The sequence below is a fragment of the Mytilus galloprovincialis genome, chromosome 14, assembly GCF_965363235.1.
Source record: "Mytilus galloprovincialis chromosome 14, xbMytGall1.hap1.1, whole genome shotgun sequence".
Classification (NCBI taxonomy): Eukaryota; Metazoa; Mollusca; class Bivalvia; order Mytilida; family Mytilidae; genus Mytilus; species Mytilus galloprovincialis.
This window is the reverse complement of record NC_134851.1, coordinates 22165313-22187888: the sequence shown is the minus strand read 5'-3', so window position 1 is coordinate 22187888 and position 22576 is coordinate 22165313. Positions and strand designations below refer to the sequence as shown.

Genomic DNA, 22576 nt, shown 5'->3' with positions numbered 1-22576 from the left:
GCAGTAAAATTGATTTAATCAATTAAGCACCGAAGAATATCATCATGGAGACCCCTGTGTTCACAAAAGTAACCTCTAGGACATTTAAACGGTGCACAAAACCCTTCAATTGTATGGCAAGGTGCAGTGTTACCTTCAATGCAAATTAAAATGAAAAAAAATATGCTAATGTTAGTAATTATCTAAAACCTTACTATTCACGTTACCTTTTTTATTGTAGGTATACCTTTGTATATATTGCAAATTATTTTGGTCATTATTATAAATGTCCTGTTTACAAAACTATTTTTCGAAAAACTAAGGATGTTGTTATCCCAGGAACAGATTACCTTAGCTGTATGTTAACATAATTTGAATTTTGAGTCCTCAATGTTCTTGAATTCTGTACTTGTTTGCTCTATCAAATGCAAATAAGATTGAGTACAGATAATTATTTGTTAAGAATGCTACTAACCTTGTCAAAATATTTGACAGATTATTATAGATTTCTTTTTTTTTATTTTGTTTATTGTAATAAGGTATAGCTGATACATTGTAACCACTGTATCTCTGTATTTATTATGCATAGTCTGTATGTTGAAGTGTATTTGATAAAATGAAAGCAATACAAGTGCTTCTCGCAGTTTTTCTTTTATCGGTTATTGTAGAAGTTGGTAAGTACTTGTTATTCAATATATTATTGATATATTTGCTTTGCATTAACTTGCAGTTATTTTGTACTTCATGTTAACACTAATAAATGCATTTTGGATTTTTATATCATCTTAAAGTCTGAATATTTATACATTTAATTTGCATTAACTTGCAATAATCTTGTAATTCATGTCTACATTGATAAATGCTTCTGGATTTTTATATCATCTAAAAGTTTAAACAATCCAGTATGGTGTTGTTTTGTACATAACGGTAATAGGAAAAATTCACGTTAGAAGACTTCCGATGTTCTTGAAGCAAAGATTCTGGTTACTAACGTTGTTGATCATCTTGATTACATAAATAACTGTAGCATTTGGTTTAACGAAAGCTTTATCCTGTAACAAAACACAGTACTACAACAAATGAAATTGAGAATGGAAATGGGGAACGTGTCCAAGAGACAACAACCCGACCATAGAGCAGACAACAACAGAAGGTCACCAACAGGTCTTTAATGCAGCGAAAAATTCCCGCAACCGGAGGTGTCCTTCAGCTGGCCCCTAAACAAATATAAAAACAATTTTTGATATGCTTTAATCGTCTTACATTAAACACAGCATATTTTTGTTTCCATTTTTTCATTTTAATTTGCATTGAAGGTAACACAGCACCTTGCCATACAATTGGAGGATTTTGTACACCGTTCAAATGTCCTAGAGGTTACTATTGTGACCACAGGGAGTTCCATGAGGATTGTTTGCCTCCACACAATTGTTGCGTCCGGGGTAAGTTTAGATAGCATGTGATGCCATTGAATAAGTAAAAAAAGTTCTACGGTGCTTAATTGATTGAATCAGCTCCACTGCTAAACGCAATACATTGTAGCCTTTGCATTATTCAGAGCTGTTTGATATTTTCATCCAAAAAGATGTAATATATTCTACTAAATTCGGATAACAAGAAGTCCAGGCATAATTGTAATTATTTGAAGTAATATTTTGATTGAAAATGCATAGTTTCTTATGAAGATCGTCACTCGGTTTGTGGTTTCATACTGATTTTGAAATACAGGTATACAAGTATAACAAAATACTGAACTCCAAGGCAAATTCAAGGGGAGGTGCAGAAAAACTGACAAAATCGAACAATATCAATCAACGGAATAATTTAACAAAAACTGCCTCTTCCTACTAAGGCAAGGCATATCCCGGGTTTTGAAAGTTGCTATCCGAGTGACAAGTGTTTCATTGTGATTTGATCTATAGTTTGTGCATAATCTGAATGTACACAGTGCAAAGTTGATCCTAGTCAAGAATTTAAAGTCTATTTATCCCAATATGTAAGAAGTTCCTAAACGCTTGATAAAATTTATTCCAAAAACCGTGAGGTCTCATTTGATATATAGTCTATTGCATCCAAGATTTTCAACCACAAGAGAGTTTTAGAGGCTTTTAACCTCAAAGATACAAAATCCAAGCCTCCGGATTGCTCATGTGCATCGTCACAATACAATTACAGTCCAGCTGGTCATATTATTACTGGAGACCTTGGCATCGTTACCAATGAACAACTGAGAGAGTTGTTAGCCAAGGGACCAAAATATAGAATCCCCCAGCCCATCAACTGGAAAAAGAATTTCAAGTTACTGATGGATGCAGTTGAGGACTATGCAAGAAAATGGGTAAAGCGCGAACCAGACGAACCAGAACTAGACACTTTGTCTGAATGGATCAAAGCTATTCGATCATGCATTCAGAGGCGCATACAAAAACTACGATGTAATATGAGTACTAAAGTTTCTAACCCTTTCAAGAATCCGGAGGTTGTGGATGCTTTATCCTCTTTGCATGACAAATATGTCGTTGTTCCAGCAGATAAAGCCTCCAATAATATTGTCTTCATATGTAAAAAACATTATTTGCAATGTCTCACCACAGAGCTTGGAATTGATAAAACTACTGGTAATCCTACATATTCTTTAACATCATTTACCCAGGACGAAATTTTACAAAATCATAAATCTGTCCTTCTTTCTTTTGGTATCAACATCAAAGAAAACGAAGAAAACTTGCCTTCATTATACTGGATACCCAAATTACACAAAACGCCATATAAAGAACGATACATAGCTGGGTCTTCAAAATGTTCAACCAAACATCTTTCTAAAGTACTGACTACTATTCTTTCGACAGTTAAAGATGGGCTTCAAAAATATTGTGAGGAGATATATTCTACCAGTGGTGTTAACCAGATGTGGATTCTCAAAAATTCGAAAGATCTACTGCTTAACCTTCAATCACAATCTTTGCAATTTTGCAGCAACATAAAAACTTTGGATTTTTCTACGCTATATACTACTATTCCCCATGCTCAGTTGAAAGATCGACTACACCATCTCATAAAACAGAGCTTTTTCTATAAAAATGGAAATCGTAGATACAAATTTCTTGTTTTGGGTTACAATAATTCATATTTTGTGAAAAATCACACTGAATCTCCCAGAAAATATACAGAAGATGATATTATCAAAATGCTGGACTTTTTGATCGACAATATATTTGTTGAGTTTGGAGGATTTATATTTCAACAGACAGTCGGTATTCCAATGGGTACTAATTGTGCACCCCTGCTGGCTGATTTGTTTTTGTACTCGTATGAAGCAGAATTCATTCAGAACCTTCTAAAAGACAAAAAGAAAAAGCACCTTGCGAAATTCTTTAATTTTACTTTCCGATATATTGATGATGTTCTATCATTGAATAACCCATATTTCAGCCAATACTTACATCTCATATATCCAAGTGAACTTGAAATTAAGGATACCACTGATACTAGAAGGACTGCTTCATACCTTGATCTTTTCCTCAATATTGACGTAGATGGACGACTTCACACGAAAATCTATGATAAACGGGACGATTTCAACTTCCCAATTATCAATTTCCCATTTCTCAGCAGTAACATACCCTCTGCCCCTTCGTATGGTGTTTACATATCACAATTGATACGTTATTCACGTGCTTGTTCACACTATACGGACTTCATATACAGGAGTGTGCTCCTTACGCAGAAACTGCTCCAACAAAGTTATGAGGAGGACAGATTAAAATTGACACTCCGTAAATTTTATGGACACCATCACGATTTGGTGGATCCATACGATGTTTCGTTGACCAAACTAGCTAAGGACATTTTTACCACATGGTAGATTGTGTTTTGTCATAATGTCGTCTAATCTTTTAATTACCAAACGTGACTTATTCCCGATTGTGACTGTTTTGCCGAGTGTGAACTCGCATTACTATAAGACGTGGTACGGTACTTATACATCCCAAATTCATGTATTTAGTTTAAATGTTTAATGTTATATTTGTAATTCTCATCGGATTTTGTCAAATGTGTTGACGTCTTTTCTATTATATTTATGTGTTATGGTAAAGAAAATTAATCACCGCCTTCATTTATCAGATTTGATTTCGTTCAAAGTAATCAGTATGATATTTTACGTTTGAAGTTAGATTCATAACAAACCTGACATAGTTTTATAATATAGTTAATTGCTACCTCAGTTTTATATTAATAAGAATTAAAATGTGCTTTGTTATTAAATGCAATATCAGTATTTAGTTCAAATACATAATCTTAAATAAATCCTAATTCTATCTTATTCATTCTTATGTGACGTCATTTTTCATTTTTTGATGCTCTGTTTTACTAATTCAAATGACGTCATTTTTTCGTCATTTTTCAGTTTCAAATAGGACGTCACTTGGCGTAGAGGTTTAAACGTATTCGGATGTGTCTACTTTTGTGTTTCAAATGTCTGGTTATGTAAATGTATTTCAGTTGTTTCCTGTAATTAGTTAATACTTCAGCTTTATCATGTACATCTTTTGAATATTCATTTTATTAAATTTACTGTTTGCAAAAGTATAAATTACTCTAAATTATAGGGATTTTCTGGTAACTTAACAGAAAACCCTTGCCGTTTTTGGCACAACCTTTTTGATCTTTTGGTCCTCGATGCTGTTCAACTTTGTACTCGTTTCGGCTTTCAAACTTTTGTATCTGTGCGTCACACATAGGTCTTGTGTCGACAAAATACACTTCTGGCGTATTAAAATTTTGAACTTGTTGCCTTTTGTTGGCTGTTGTTCGTGTGATTCTTTGTCAATTGTGTTCTCCAATTTATTTATATTGTAGTCCTGTGTTGTCATTTTGATGTTATATTTCACATGGCCATAAAAGTGCGAGGTTTGGCATGCCACAAAACCAGGTTCAACCCACCATTTTTTCCTTTAAAAATGCCCTGTACCAAGTCAGGAATATGGTCATTGTTATATTATAGTTCGTTTCTGTGTGTATTACATTATAACGTTGTGTCGTTTGTTTTCTCTTATTTTTGAGTGTAAATTCACATTGCGATAAGACGTGTCACGGTACTTGTCTATCCCAAATTCATGTATTTGGTTTTGATGTTATATATATATGTTATATTTGTTATTCTCGTGGGATTTTGTCTATATGTGTTACATTTTAGTGTTATGTCGTTGTTCTCCTCTTATATTTAATGCGTTTCCCTCGGTTTTAGTTTGTTATCCCGATTTTGTTTTTTGTCCATGGATTTATGAGTTTTGAACAGCGGTATACTACTGTTGCCTTTATTGATAATATTATGGTAGAAACAAATTTCGTTCCCTCTTTAATCACAATTATACGTTTGTATCAACAATTATAGATCTGCCCTGCAATCAGTACGCAGACGTTAGTAACATTAGTTAGTTACATGTTTAACAGAAACACATCCTGTTTTGCAGATAATATGCATCTAGCGTTATCATTCTGGCCACAAAGATATAGCATAAAGTCTTCTAAAATTGTCTCTAATATTTGATTTGGCTAAGATATTGATATGGCTTAAAAAACTTTAAAAAGAGAACGGAATTCAGAAATGTTCCTTTTGATATGGTCAAATCTATAAATTACTAGTACCTGTTTATAAGACTTTTAACTGATCGAAGTACTATTAGCTATCTTGGTGTAATCAGGGGTGTACAAAATTTTACACCGTTGTTGAAAACTCATACACCTTGAGGCGCAGCCAAATGGGTGTATGAATTTTCAACAACAGTGAAAAATTGCGTCCACCCCTGATTGCACGAAAATAACGAATTTATTTCTTATGAAGAATTCCTTTACTCATTTAAAAACCAGGATGTAAAATTGAAAAACAGTAATGAAAAATTTCCAGTGTAACATTTTTTTCAACGTCGATGTTGCTGCGTATTGTCAAATATTTTTTTCTTCATTTTTGGAAAATTCAGAAAAATATTGTGTTCTTTTGAATTTTCGGATGGGGGATGGTAAAGTTTAAATATTTGAAAAAAAAAATAAAAATGTTATTATATTATTTTTTTTTTTTTTTTTTTACATTTTCTTAATTTTTATTTTTTTCACATTTTATTTTTTTTAATTTTAGCAAAATCCTATTTATCCCGGGGTGAACAAGGGCGGGGGGATGTTATTTACATCGGGTCAATTCACCAATCAGATTGCTGTATTTTTGCTGCATAAGAAATAGTAAAGATTCTTTCCGTTTTAGACAAAAATAACCCTTGCAATACGAGGTACATATTTTGAACATGAATTCGTAATACTCTTTACTTTTGAACGGTATGTGGTCTACTAATGTTTTTATTCAATATTCACCACTGAGTTTTGAAGACGAAACTTTTAGTCCAGTCAAACTAAGATTTAACCTCAAACTTATTGCAACAGAAAATATTTTAGTTCTAATCTATAGTATTATGCCCTTTTTATACTCAGAAAAAAAATCCTATAAAAACTTGAGAAAAACTCAAATCAGCATTTTTAATTTTCTATGGAAATTAACATTGGAAGGGGAGATAACTCTTTAAAAAATAAATCTTTTAAAATTTTTAGTTAGTTTTTTTTTTTCTTGGAATTTATGTAAAATATGATACTTTGATGGGGTTATAAGTTTGTATTTGACTAAACTATATAATCTTCTGCTCACGAAATGTACAAATCCAAAGTGTTATGGGTATTTTTATTTTCTTCGTGCATTTTTCATTAAAGAAATTGCCAATTTGAAGCAATACAACCATTTTGAAAAAATAATTTGAAAATTTGGTATTGTTTATATCTGTACATTATATTTTTTTCAGCAACTTACTTATCTAAAGGAACTTTAAACCACAAAAAGAAGAAGACATGCTTAATTTTTTTTATTAAATTTGAGATTCTTTACCTTGACATGTTAAACATTCTAAATGGTAAACTAATGAATTACGAAATATAGACTATAGCTTCATATAATATATGGAAACACCTTTAAAGTTGTTTGTTATACTCTAAAGACTGCTAAAAAAATCAAGAATCAATACATTCTGATGAATAAAAGCGGTAAAGTTATATATAATTTTGTATCAATTTTTATTGATATTTCTGCCTTTTTTGGGAGTTATCTCCTTTTTCAAAGCAAGTTCCCAAGGGAATTTTAAATGGTGATTTTTTAAGGCTTCCTCAAGTTAGATTTTATGGGACTTTTTTTGTGTAAATTCGGGGTATAATGCTGTAGATTAAAACTTAGAAATCTTCTGTTGCAATTACTATCGGCTTAGGGTCACTTTTATGCTAGATTGACTGGACTATTTCGGATGACTTACAAAGTTTTAAGCCTTGTATCTTTGATAGCTTTTAGTATTTGCAAATTCAATTATCGAACTTGACTAGCGTATGACAATTCAAATGTACATTTTTTGAAAAAAAAACTAAAGTTTGGATTGACTAAGAACATTAACAACCGCTATTTCTGTGAGTCATATAAACTGGAGTATAGTTTAATAAAGTGAATCATAAATTAATATCAACATGTCTTGTAGTGACAATTTATGTAAACTGCATTTACCTGCCTAGATAATGATGTAATTAATTTTCATACTTTTGATAAATATATTTTTCAGGTTTTGGAAAGAAGAACTGGAAAAAATATTCTTCTATGATTAAATATTTGGTTCACTAAATGCTTTCAAGTGCTTTTTTTGACCGCCATGTTCCTGATCATATTCATAAAAAAATGTGGCAGATAACCAAGAGATGATCGAGAATCATCTATAAAAAAAAACAGAAATAAAACAACGAAAGGCTGTGCAATACGCATCCCACTAAAACGTGAGGTATTCACATATGTGCAGATTCTGCTTATGTGTCATTTATCATGTCACTCCTAGAAAATGTGTTGATAACCTATACCATTTTAACATACACCCCACAATAGCGGATAGACTAATGTCTCTCGTCTAACCTTAAGACATCATCATATTCATCAACCATAGTCTCTGAATATTTTTTACATTCATCAACTTAATCAAAAATTAAATGTTTCTACTAGTAATTAGAAAACATGTTTATGGCAAGTGATCAAAACTATTCTAAAAGAGGGACGAAGGGAACCAAACATATATTTTTGCTGCATCAAAATGTTCTGATTTCGACTGGTCTTTAGTGTTGATTTATTCTTTGACCATATTAATTTTAATTTTCTACATCTCTTGCCTTTCCCTCATTTCAAGTTCTGCCTGTTTAAATTTAATTTCATCTTTTTTTTCATCTCCAACTTTTCCTTCACTTTCAGTACTTTTAATTTGAATCCATCTTTTTTTTTTCTTTTCTTTTCTCCATCTCCAACCTTTCCTTCATTTCCAGTTCTTTTAATCTATGTTTGTGCTCTAATTCAGGCTGTTTTAATTTGATAGCATCAACATTTTCTACCTTAAGTTCAAGAGCCTCTTCACCTAAAATTTCTGCGTCAACTAATTTGTCTTTTAACAAATTTTTTATAATTTGTTTTCTCATAGATACTTTAAAATCTAATTTCAAGTGTTTAGCAAGCAACTCTCTTTCTTTAAATTATCAAACCCCTCAGGTCTGTCGTTTTCAAATATTTAATGGCATCAAATTCCATTTTGTAGAATTTTGTTGGCTAGTTCTAATGAAAATATTGAACAAATTTTTAATAAGATATTTACGTTATCCAGGACGAGTCCAAAATTTCAGTTACAGCCAGAATCACATTTAAATTGTAGCCAACAAAAACACAAATCAATAGTTAGATTGACCAATATTTATTTTATACAAGTTTACATAAAGCATTACGCAAAAAGAAATGTTAACTTAACTGTCAAAATATATGTCCAAGCTTTTATCTTTTCTTTATCCGGAAATCTTCTTTGGAATCCAATCAGAATATTATGTCCAGTAGGTTACACTCTGTCTGTATATATATATATATATATATATATATATATATAGTTGTCACGGAAATCTCTAGAACACTGTAGAACGGTAGTATTGTTTTTCCGATCATGATTTTCTTAATAGAGGTTTGCTGCTCACAAGGAAACTCTTAAACCAACAGTTCCAAACGATGAAGTTGAAATCATCCCTTCGTAAATTTTACGGACGCATTGATTGGCCGTTATGGAATATCTGATACATTGATTGGTTGTTTGTTGTTTGCTTCACGCCGCAATAACACAAACATATCCGTTACACATATGATTTTGGATATGTTCCTTAACTACATTCCCGTCCCCTTTTCACGAATATGAACTACCAAATTGGACTATTTAACGTGTTTGTAATAATATGAGCAATACGAAGGGTACCACATGTGGAGCAGGATATGCTTACCTGAGATCACTATCAATTTTTTGGTGGGGATCGTGTTTCCTAGTCTTTAGCTTTCTATGTTGTATATTGTGTAGTATTAGTTGTCTAGCTCTTTGCCTTTTTTTATAGCCATGGCGTTGTCAGATTGTTTTTCGATCTGTGAGTTTTTTTTTGTCCTATGACATCATTACGCAGGCAGGTTAATGCAGTTTAATAAAGTATCACTACAAGACATGTTGCTATAAATTCAAAATTAACTTTATTTACTTCTACTCCAGTCAGTTCTGGAAAAAAACAGAAGTAGCGGTTGTTAACGATTCTTAGTCAATCCAAACTTTTGTTTTTCAAAAAATATACATTTGAATTGTCATACACTAGTCAAGTTCGATAATTGAATTTCCAAATATTAAAAAAACTATCAAAGATACCAGGCTTATAACTTTGTAAGTCAGACGAAAATTTCGTCTTCAAAACTAAATGGTGAATATTGAATAACAATCTAGTTAAAATTAAATCTCTCACTCGCTCATTTTTGAATTAGATTGATTGAATAAAAACATTAGTAGACCACATACAGTTCAAAAATGAAGAGTATTAAGAATCCATGTTTAAAATATCTACCTCGTACTGCAAGGGTTATTTTTGTCTAGAACAGAAATAATCTTTAGTATTTCGATCAGTTAAAAGTCTTTAAAACAGGTACTAGTAATTCATAGATTTGACCATCCTGACCTCATAAGATCATTCGCTGTTTTAGGAGGTGAACGTTTTTATGCTGTGCTATGTTTTGTGGACTGTTGTTCGTCTCTTGGACTTCATGGTTTTAATAAACTTTATTTGATTCATGGTTTGAGATGTTGATTGTCTCTTTGGTATTATTTTATTTAATGACATCAACTTGCAGTAATAAAAATCGGTCAAAAAATCACCTAAAAGTTGAGTGAAGAAGATAAACGCATTAAGACAAATATCCGCGAAAAAAACTTCATTTGCTATCGGTGATATATATATATATATATAGAACCAAATCGTTACCATGATACATTTAACTACAATAATCTATTTATGGATACATATTTGGGGTGAACTCAGGGGCTCCCAAAGGGTAAGCAAATCATGTTCCACATGTGACACCCGTTTTGTGGCTCATGTTATTCCTAACTCGACGACAAGCATTATTTGGTAGATGACATTCAAGGTAGAGATGACGATATTTTGGTTACGTCAATTAGAATTTAGCAGTCGACATCTGGCGAAACAGATATTTAATTACTGTCAACCAAGTCGAAGTGGCTTCCATAAAACTCAGGCATATGGCAGTTGTTATCGAATAATTTGTTTAGTTGTATGTTGGCGATTGTTTTTTGTAGCAGTTCAGTGTTTCTGTTATTCCGTTGTGTTCCTCTTATAGTTGATTTGTTTCCCTCGGTTTTGGTTTGTTACCCGGATTGGTTTCGGTTAAATCGATTGGTGAATATGGAACAGCGGTATACTAAAGTTGCCTTTATCTAATATCTTCATTGTGAGCAGTTACGCACTATCAAGCAAATTGTGAATGTAAATGCAAGCTCTGAAATATTGTATCATCTTGGAGATATATACTCCACAAGAAGATGCCGCGAAACCGGTTTACAATTGGGGAAGTATTTAGATAACGAGTTTTATTTAATTTCGTGGGAAGTACGTCGACTAAGCAAACAAAGACAAAGTAAGGAAATACAAAACCCTACATTTATACGTCATATCATAAATATTTCCGACTTTTTATTGGTTCAGAGAAGTTGAAGCTCAGTGAAATTTATTTCCTTCTTTATTAGTTTTTTTTTTAAATAATATCTTTATTGCACCTTTCTTTGCTCTTGTTATTAGTATAGATACGCAGGCGTTCGATATTGTTGCTTCATCGAAATGAAAAGTTTATAATTGGGTAGCTGAAATCATCTCTTTTGTTGTAAAACTTGTTCTCAACCAAACCTCATCGTCGATTTCAAGATACGTGATCGAGTAAACTTCATCTGTTGAGTCTTTTGTTTTCAATTTCAATGGGAAATACGTGTCCAACATTGTCACAAATTTGGCACTATATAGTGAGAGGACATCATTTGTATAGTGAAAAGTGAAGTTTCAAGATAATGGAAGCTTCTTTCCAGTTATCAACAGAAGCTCTTGCATTTAGTCAGCCTCATATGAAAAATACACAAGTCATTAAAGCTATTCAGGATGTCTGGTTGTAACTAGAATCGTTACGTATTAAGTGATTTTTTTCTTCAAAATTAATTTTATTTGATGAATTAATGCATTTAAACAATGAACAACGCAATTTAAGCAATCAAGAGTACGTTTTATAATGTTTGTTATTAATTCTTTGAAACTTCAATTTTCATCTATTTAAAAATAATGAAAATTTGTCTAAATTTTCAATTTCTTTTTTATGGTTCATATTAAATAAATAAAAGATCTTTTCACTACATCGGTATTTATGATGAAGCTACAATTCATAATTAGAATATTTCGAAAATGTTTATTTCAGTCTGGTAGTTACAAAGCAGATTGCAATCTTTTAGTTTCGCCCCTTTTATTTCAAGCAATAGTATGATTCGCGCACATATTTTTTTTTTACTTTTTTCAGATTCTTAAGGATTTGTTCATTAAATCTTATATTTACCACATACAATGTTTGAATAGGACAAATGCTTAAAAGCTGTTTTTTCTCGCAGATGGTATTTTGGGCAACTGTATGAGTTGTTATGTTTGCTGATTAATTAGAAGTAAGGTAGCATAATTTTAGGAAATTTATGATGTCAAACATTTCTTTGAATGTTATTATAGGGTTTTACTTAGTTTTAAGTGATTAGCAGATGCATCAGAAAGAAAAAGTTGGGTTTTCACACATTTTGTTAAATTTTACTCTAATTTCAGAAAACATGTGATGTCTATCAAAACACGCTTTAAAAATTAAAACATGCTTTTGAATAATGACTGATAATCTCTCTGCTAAAAGTTGAAATTGTTTCTATATGTGAATTTAGTATATAAAAGTCAATTTATGCAATCCAGCTGAAATCTAAGAAAATATGCATTTATTCGTCCTTGGCCTTTGATCTTGATTTAACGGAAATTGCACCGTACAATGATTTTACGACCGGGCAAAACAGATAGTACAGATTTGTAGCTTTCAAATGAAATATAATTTAGCCGTGTGTTAGGTAGGTGCATTAAAATTTTAATTTTATGGTTAAAGTCACTCGCCTATAAATAATCGCATATTCAAAAAGACTATTAAACATCAAAGACAAAATCACTTGAAGTGTGTATCCTTGAGTCCCTATTATCATATCAATATGTGATTCCCATACTTAAAAATAAACTTCTTATATTTGTTTTGCCTCTGTCCATAGCATTTCAACTGATGTCAATATTTATGGTGTTCTTATTGTACAATTTTCAGTGTGGTGTTGTGTTAACTGTTGTCTGTCTTTGCCCTTTTTATATCTCGAAAGTATCGAAATGGTGTTTCTAATTGAGTTTTGTCCTAGGATACTACGATACTATACACGTGTTGTTGTAGTTATATACAAACGTCTGCGTACTGATTGCAGGGCATATCTATCATTATTGATATAAACGTTTGATCGTGATTAAAGAGCGGACGAAACTTGTTTCTACCATAATATTATCAAATAAGACCTCAAGTGTTTTTGAATCAACTTTATCATCTTAAAAATTGGACTAAATAGACTTTAAATTCTTGACTAGGATCAACTTTGCACTGTGTACTTTTATATAATACACAAACAATAGATCAAATCACAATGAAACACTTGTCACTTGGATAGCAACTTTCAAAACCCCGGGAAATACCTTGCCTGAGTAGGAATATGTAGTTTTTGTTAATTGTTCCGTTGATTGATATTGTTTGATTTTGTCAGTTTTTCTGCACCTCCCCTTGAATTTGCCTTGAAGTTCAGTTTGTTATACTTTTATACCTGTATTTCAAAATCAGTATGAAACCATAAACCGAGTAAATATCAAACAGCTCTGAATAATGCAAAGGCCACAACGTATTGCTCTTAGCAGTGGAGCTGATTCCATCAGTTAAGCACCGCAGAACTTTTTTTACTTATTCAAAGGCATCACATGCTATCTAAACTTACCAGGGACGCAATAATTGTGTGTAGGCGAACAATCATTATGGAGACGCCTATGTTCACAATAGTAACCTCTAGGAAATTTAACCAAATTCATTTTGGTTGTATTACTGTGTTTTATTACAGGAATATAACTTTCGTTGAACCGAATGCTACAGTTATTCATGTTATTATAAAAAAACGTCAGTAACCAGAATTTATACTTCATGACCATAGAAAGTCTTCAAATGTGAACATAGCATACCATTAATCGTTTGCTATTACTGTAACGTATAAAACAACATAATACTGGATTGTTTAGACTTTATGATGCTATAAAGATCCAAAAAGCATTTATCAGTATAGACAAGGAGTACAAGATTACTGCAAGTTAATGCGAAGTAAATATATCAATAATATATTAAATAAAAAGTACTTACTAATTCCTGCCATAGCCGATAAAAGAAAAACTGCGAGAAGCACCTGTATTGCTTTCATTTTACCAAGTACAATTCAACATGCAGACGTTGCATAATAGATACAGATAGATAGTGGTTATAAGATATACGTTATTACAAGAAAATTGTACATCTATAATAGTCTTTCAAATATTTTGACAAGGTGTCATTTTAAGGGGTACAGAACACCTATGAAAAGATAACTCTTACTCATAAACTGATTCATTGTTACTGTAACGTGTAACCGGGCGCGATCAATGGATCCGTATCTGAATAAATCAGGATTTCAAGTGTTCAACTCAATTTTTTCACCACAACCAGTTGTCCTATTCAAAACAATCAACACATCCATAAAAGGATTTACAACGAAAAATATATACACAGCACAATGCACATAAATCAAAATGCAAGATGAAGTACCTCATTCACAATGCATGAACACACTGTATCATAACAATATATATATATATATACACAATGTATTTATGCAATCACTATGCAACATGTATCAGACCGATTTATTCACAATGTCACTAACAGATTAATATGCAACATGTAAACGGCCCTTTATTAAACCATGTCACCAACAAATTACTTTGCAACCAGCATCAAGGAAGTATCACACAAAACGTATGAACACAAAATCACAAATATACAACTTTTATTTACAACGTCCACCAATATGTAGTATCACCTTGTTAGTCAGCAACTGACCACAATAACACAATGACACAATAACACTTGCACAATGTTTCAATCACAAGGAATATATATATATAAATATATATATATAAACACAGCTGAACCCACGCACTATCTATCCCTTTGAGTTCCCACACAATGAATATTCTCCAAATTGGTAAGGTTTAACACAGTGCACTTTCACTAATACACTTCCGCAATATTGCAAGTTGCCACACCAGCAAGTATACATCTTGTATTCTCACTAATACAAATCTATGAAGTATTCACACTTCCACATAATACAACTTGCAACACCAGCAAGTATACACCTTGTATTCTCATTAATACAATAACCACTTATATATATCAGATTCATTTTATACATTGTATCACAATCACTATTGCAATATCTACACATAAATCCGAACACTATTTATATATCCTTTGGAATCACTTAATTCACTCTACTTACCAGTTGGACAATAATCCCTGATGTTATCACTTCAACGGTCCACATTTAACTGACAAAGTTTTTCTGTCTTGAGCTGGTTTATATACTACCATATGGAACGGTCCATTATACTTGAAGGGGTGAAAATCAAGATTATTCCAACTTTAGGGGTGTTTTAAGTAACAGATGGTGCTCCAGCTATGGAGAAACTTATATACATATAGAAACACAATTAACAGAATAAAACAACTAGTATTTCACATCAAAATAAATGAATTAAGACCGATTTCCGTTACACTACCCACGCCTCAAAAAATCATGCGTCCTCGCATCACTCCTTGACTACATCTAACATGCTGATAAATCATCTATCAAAGTGGTAATTTTTCATACCCAAACTCTACCATAGTGCATGCACTATTTCCATTGGACATTATACATCAAGACAAAGCCCTATTTTCCCGCTTTGCCATTTCATCCGACAATAATGTCAGGCTACCCTTTTGTCCATCAGGTCTTAACTGATGACATTACAAGGCACAACCCGTAGATACAAAGTCTACCTATATGTCCAAATTCCAGTCAGCCATATCAAGCATATTGCACGTTCTTCTTATACACAAACACAATTCACAGTATTTCTCTTTGTCCGAATAAACCTTTTAAAACTTCTTACTCAAAATATCTCTGTTTCTAACATAAACCTCTTTCCTATTAACGTCTGTAATTTTGAGCGTCACTGCCAAAGAATAAATTTTAAAGCTCCCTAACAAATTTTGCCTCTGCAGCGGCCCCAAGGAGCCTACTCTTAACGAAATCTGCAGGAGGGGTCTTTTACATGCATAGGTCGTGACATGTTCCTGTACATGGGGCCTCGGATTTAACGTCCCCATCCGACGGACTCATATTTAACTATATGTACACTATATACACTACAAAACTGTCTATATACACATATGATACATCCAATCGTCTACTCTTCACAGTGATCCTTAACCCAAAAACGCTCATGACTACTTTCTTCCAAACACTCCAGTATATCTAAATAGTTCAACACCATCTGTAATTCCTGAATCATTTTCCTTTTGCAAGGAATAAGAGGCTGAATGCATAAAACTGTGTCTGAGGCAATATTCCAATTTTCCAATTTCACTTGTGAAAAGACCAATTTCGAAATCAAACAGATTTTCGGCCATTTCAATTTCAACTGACTTAATGTTCCTTCTTACTTATCTTTTTTTTACTATACTTTGACTACAAACAAAACACACAAATAAGTTTGAAATATTACAACCATTATACTTGAAAGGGTGAAAATCAAGATTATTCCAACTTTAGGGATGTTTTAAGTAACAGATGGTGCTCCAACTATGGAGAAACTTATATACATATAGAAACACAATTACCAGAAAAAGACAACTAGTATTTCACATCAAAATAAATGAATTAAGACCGATTTCCGTAACATTACGTTTTAAAATCATGTGCAATATCCAAGCATCAGTTTAATTGAAGTCTGGAGCTGGCATGTCAGTAAACTGCTAGTAGTCTGATGTTATTTATGTATTATTGTCATTTTGTTTATTTTCTTTGGTTACATCTTCTGACATCAGACTCGGACTTCTCTTGAACTGAATTTTAATGTGCGTATTGTTATGCTTTTACTTTTCTGCATTGGCTAGAGGTATAGGGGAGGGTTGAGATCTCACAAACATGCATTTTTGCGCCTGTCCCAAGTCAGGAGCCTCTGGCCTTTGTTAGTCTTGTATTATTTTAACTTTTAGTTTCCTGTGTACAATTTGGAGTTAATTATGGCGTTCATTATCACTGAACTAGTATATATTTGTTTAAGGGCCAGCTGAAGGACGCCTCCGGATGCGGGAATTTCTCGTTGCATTGAAGACCTGTTAGTGACCTTCTGTTGTTGTCTGCTCTATGGTCGGGTTGTTGTCTCTTTGGCACATTCCACATTTCCATTCTCAATTTAATTTTAAAAGATCATGATCAGAATGTTTACATGATTGCTAAGAGCAGATATACACCTAGTGTTATTCATTTAATGTTTTAATTCATTTAAAGTTACTCATTTTCAATAAATGAATCTTGAAAGAGATATAATGGGAAAATTTCAAAGTGAAATAAATTTCCAAAAAGAAAAACAGGACGTTTATAGACGTTTGAAAAGGAGAGAAACAGAAAGGACCATAACTGTTTTCGTTTTTTATTTGGCAATGCCTAGGTCTTGCATAAAATTAAATAAAGTACAAAAATTAAAAAGTCTATGGATGCTACCATTAAATTTTAGGGGGGGGGTAGGATTAAAAATGTTGTTCTCCATTTTTTGTTTAGTTTTAATCATTGATCATCATTGTCCTGCATTTCTATTTTTAATTCTTAACGGACCTGCAATTTTCATTAGTTTATCCTGAAATTGTTTACATAAATTATCCTCCTGCTTGTAATGCCAAATAACTGACCATGCCTTTGTTTGCTAAAAAGCCTGTCTTGCCTTTTTCAAATTTCATCCAAGCTCCCTCCTCAAATGGTAGCTCCCTCCGACAAATTCTTTTTTAACCAAATAAATAAATAAATAAATAAAAAAGATCTAAGTACCAAATTCATTAAAATCAAAACTGAGTTGAACCCACAATACTTTTGTTTTAAAACCATACAGTCATGTAGTTTTTAATGAAATACGTACACTATGGGCTTAGTAATACACGTAGTAATGTAAAAAAAGGTTACGAATGATTTATAATTTAAAAATTGCTGGCATATTATTTTAAAGTGCAATTGAATATTTTTTTCATGATTTATATTCATGTAAAAAGTTAGAACATACCGAAGGGGATAATCAACCACCAGTGCATCATTTACATGTCACGGAACAAAGACAAAAAGAAAAAAAAATATCCGATTCAGTTGACAAAACACTACACATGTGTATGAACTCTTACATGCATCGAATAAAAGAAATACTACATCTTTCTAGTATCTTTACAATAACATAAACGGGTGTCTTCTATTCCGTCCGCAATTTTAGGGAAAGTAAAGAATTATGGTTGAAACTGAAACTACACATGTATGATATTAATAGAACATGTTATATTTGCTTTATCAAATTTAAATTTCGAAGGGATAGCAAACTTCGTTATTTTCTTTTGTTGTGCTTTTGTCATGCTTGTGTATATTTCCGACTTTTTTTAATGCAATTTTGAAATCAACCTAAAAAAAAGAGAGAAGGCATACCACCTACATTCACATGCCAAAGATGTCAGGGCTGGGTCAAAAGGCAAAGAAGTTATGACCTACATGTTTGTGTTTTCACGAAGAAAAAAACCATTAAGTTGACCTTGAAGTCACATTTGAAGGTCACATAAAGGTCATCATGATGCAAGACACTTAATCCCATGATGATACATCCACATGCCAAATATCGAAGGCCTTAAGTTCAAAAGACGAAAAAAATATGGCCATTATGTACTTTTTGAATAGATTTTGCTCTCATTTAATGAAACAATTTAAAGGTGGGGCGTATTAAACACTTAAATACCAAAACATCTAACGGTTACATTTTTAAAACATTTTGCAAGAACAACCGACTAGTATAGTACTATAAATGCTAAGTTTTTTGAAAAAATTAAAAGACAATTTTTTTTTCAAAATAAAAATTCTTCTTCAAATACTAGAAGCACAGCATTTACTTTTTGGTGCTGATTCTGATACCCCCTATTAAAGTTCGGGCAAAAATTTAAATCCGGAATAAAAGACTTATAAGAAAAGAGCATCAGTGAACTAATATTCGCCTCAGTAATCATTATTAACTTTGCTATTGTCAGTTAAGGATTACATTATATTAATATGATATAACACAGATTACTGTATCGTCTTTTATAATCACATCATGTTATCGTAAGATAAACATATTTGGATAAGAAAAAGACGTTGAATAAAAAGATATTATATTAGACTGAATACAGTCTTCACTGTAATGCTTTCCGGATTTCAGTCTTTTTTGTTAGGTTTTATCCTTAGTAACCTTAAATTAATATTGGTAAACTTAACCTTAATAGATATATTTAATAATCTTTATCATTTATTGTCTAGCTTTTTGAAATAATACGGTTACATACAGTTGTTGTTTGTTGATGTGGTTCATAATTGTTTCTTGTTTCTCGTTTTTTTACAGAGATGAGACCGTCGGTTTTCCCGTTTAAATGGTTTTACACTAGTCAGTATGGGTGCCTTAATAGCTTAATTTTTCTTGTGAGCCAAAGCTCCATGTTGAAGATCGCACTTGACCTATAATGGTTTATATTTTACAAATTTTGACTTAGATGGATAATTGTCTCGTTTGCATTCATATCACATTTCATTATATCTATTATAGAAAAATAAACATTATGTGTAAGCCATTACACAAATATTTGTCGTATTAGAGCATTGTCTGTCATAAATGTAACTTAACTGAATTTGAAACGATGGAATTGCTTTGTTTTATGTTCAATCGTTTAGATGATAAATTGGATATGCATGTATATTGGCGTTGATGTCTACTTAAGGTCAGAATTGATCAGTTTAAGTATGTTATAAATGCCTGATTTCTTGTTCTAAATAAGAAAAAGTATAATTTTACAAGCATCATACATTTTTTGTACCATTAACTGTGCACTAGCTTTGCATTTTCAAAAGCTCAATTAATATTAGCTTTATTTTTTGTCAAAATATTAAGTTGTATGATGCGTGTTAAGATGTTTAAGAGTAGCTTTTGTATAGCAAATATTTCGATAATTAATTAATAATATCATTTTTCAAAGCGGTTTTCCATAAAAGTCATTAATAAGTTTGTATTATGATATGTTTATTTAAAAAAAATATGCTTATGTATGATAAAAATTTATGAACATACATTGATCACCAATAGTATGTTCAACAGCTTCAACAATAGAAAGAAGAAGATAAAGTATGAGTTTCAGTGAGACAAATTTGTCAATCAAAGTCACAAGGTATAAAAAGTAAGCAGTTATAGGTCAAAGAATGGCCTTCAACACGGGGCCTTCTCACAAAATGAACAGCAAGTTTTAGAGAGCCAGCAATGACTAATGTTAAATAATTCAAACAGGAAAACCAACAGTCTTATCTATATATAACAAGAGAGACGAGATCACGTATGAATCATCTTGACAAACGAATATAAAAGACATTTACATGGATCCAGGTAAAAATATATCTTTCAAAACCATGTCAATGAAACAGACATTAATATTAAACTGAATTAAAAGGATATAAAGAATTAAATAAAAAAGTGTAAAAAAAAATTAAAAACCTAACTGACGTAAGAACTACTACCGGATGTAATCATATGCTTTTTTATAAATGTGATCAACGTTGATAAATGTGTTCCAATATGTTATGTCGGTATTCGGGGATTTATTTAAAAACAAGATTACCAAACAACTTGCAAAAGAATCCTTACAAATCTCGTTCGAATGATTTATGTTTTTTAAACTTCGAATTTGGGATAAAGAACAGACCAATGGGATGCAAAACACGACTATCATTTTATTAAGTATGAAATGAAAACAAATAAAGATACAAAACGGATGTTTTCAGCATTGTATCAATTATTTCACAGTCATTATGATTTCTTTAACATAAATTCTGGCGACAGAAGTTTGCCGATATACAAAATATAAAAGACAACAATGGAAGAATAACGATAAGTTGACTTAACATTTGATATGTGGAAGAGTGCATTCCCTGTCAATGGTTTAATCTTGATTTTAAATGATAAGTTCTTAAACATGTTAAATGAACTATTGAATATAAAATGACAGCATCGCTTTCATTTATGATTTTTTTTCAACTCGAATAATAATTGTATAATAGTTGCTCTGATTTCAACTGAAGGTAGACCATGTGATGTTTAATTCCTTTTAAATGACTGCATTATTTCCTCAAAAAAGTACCGCTGTTTAACCTACACATAAACTAACCATAAGCATTTGTGGGAACAACGACAAAAAAGACAACACCGATATATTTCAAAGTCGTTGGTATGGTTGTCGCAAAAGTCCCTTTATTCTATTAATGATAATAAAATTAATTACTTTACAAGACATTGCAATGCTTTCCATAATCATTTGGTATGGTATGAACAAATCTGATCGGAAGTAGCTCCGTTTACACACATATTGTGCATTCAAACGGATGCATCTGTTTATGGCGGTTTTACTGTTAGATGGGATGTCCAGAAGATACTATGTCATTAAAAAGTGACAAAACACACTTTGTACTATAAATAAAACCTGCTAGTGTCAATAAATATTTTGATCAGTATCTTTTTTGTTCTTGTCATGCATTTATGTATTGAATTTTTGCCAGATATTCAGAAACCTCTTGTTTTATCTAATTTAATTTGCACGAAGTGCTATTACTAATTTTGTCAACCCGTTTAATTTTTATATCAAAATTTTATAACATATAGCTAAAAACATTTTTAAAAACCATATACAATCCTTGTTATTTGTTCTTAGTTTTCGAAAAAAAATAAGGTGTCAACTTTAAATGTTTGAGAAGTGTAAAGATATTCATTTCCCGTCGTATTTTTTATGGCTTCTATCTCGAAAGTATTTACATCGCCGTCCTTTCATTGTTTCCTATTGTTTTTTTTTTTTTTTTTAATTATTCTACTAATACAACATCGGTTGATATCTCTCATTTAAAAAGATAGTTATTCTAAAATTCGGTAGCAACATCCAAAGTATTGAAATTCATAATGTTCAACAATCACCATAAACATTAATGATGATGAATTTCATTGTCAGTATGGGGACCTTAATAGCTCACTCTTTGTTGTGAGCCAAAGCTCCATGTTGGAGATCGCACTTGATCTATAATTGTTTATCTTTTACAAATTTTGACTTCGATTGAGAGTTGTCTCATTTGTGTTCATATCACATTTCATTAGACCTATTATAGACAAAAACATTATGTGTAAGCCATTACACAAATATTAGTCGTTTTAGAGCATTGTCTGTCATAAATGTAACTTAACTGAATTTGAAACGATGTAATTGCTTTGTTTTATGTTCAATTATTAGAGGATCAATTGGATATGCATGTGTATTGGCGTTGATGTCTACTTAAGGTCAGAATTGATCAGTTTAAGTATGTTATAAATGCCTGCTTTCTTGTTCTAAATGAGAAAAAGTATAATTTAACAAGCATCATACCATTAAAATGGTCCCCTTATTGACATTTTGAACAATTATCATGGCTGCTAGAAAAGGTTTGTTTTGTTACTTCTTCTGTCAAATATATTTTAACTGTGCACTATCCTTGCATTTTCAAAAGTTCAATTAATATTAGGTTTATTTTGTTTCAAAATAATAAGTTGTATGATGCGTCTTAGAATGTCTAAGAGTAGCTTTTGCATAGCAAATATTCCGATAATCAATTAATAATATCATTTTTCAAAGTGTTTTTCCTTAAAAGGCATTAACAAGTTTGTATTATGATATGTA

General features: G+C 31.6%; 1 long non-coding RNA gene across 1 annotated transcript; it reads left to right on the top strand.

The window, feature by feature from the left end:
* The first annotated feature begins 1294 nt into the window (after positions 1-1294).
* Positions 1295-7682, top strand: LOC143059536 (uncharacterized). The gene is made up of 2 exons (XR_012973507.1): positions 1295-1421; positions 7623-7682. It is a non-coding gene; the product is annotated as an uncharacterized LOC143059536 (long non-coding RNA).
* The last annotated feature ends 14894 nt before the right edge of the window (positions 7683-22576 follow it).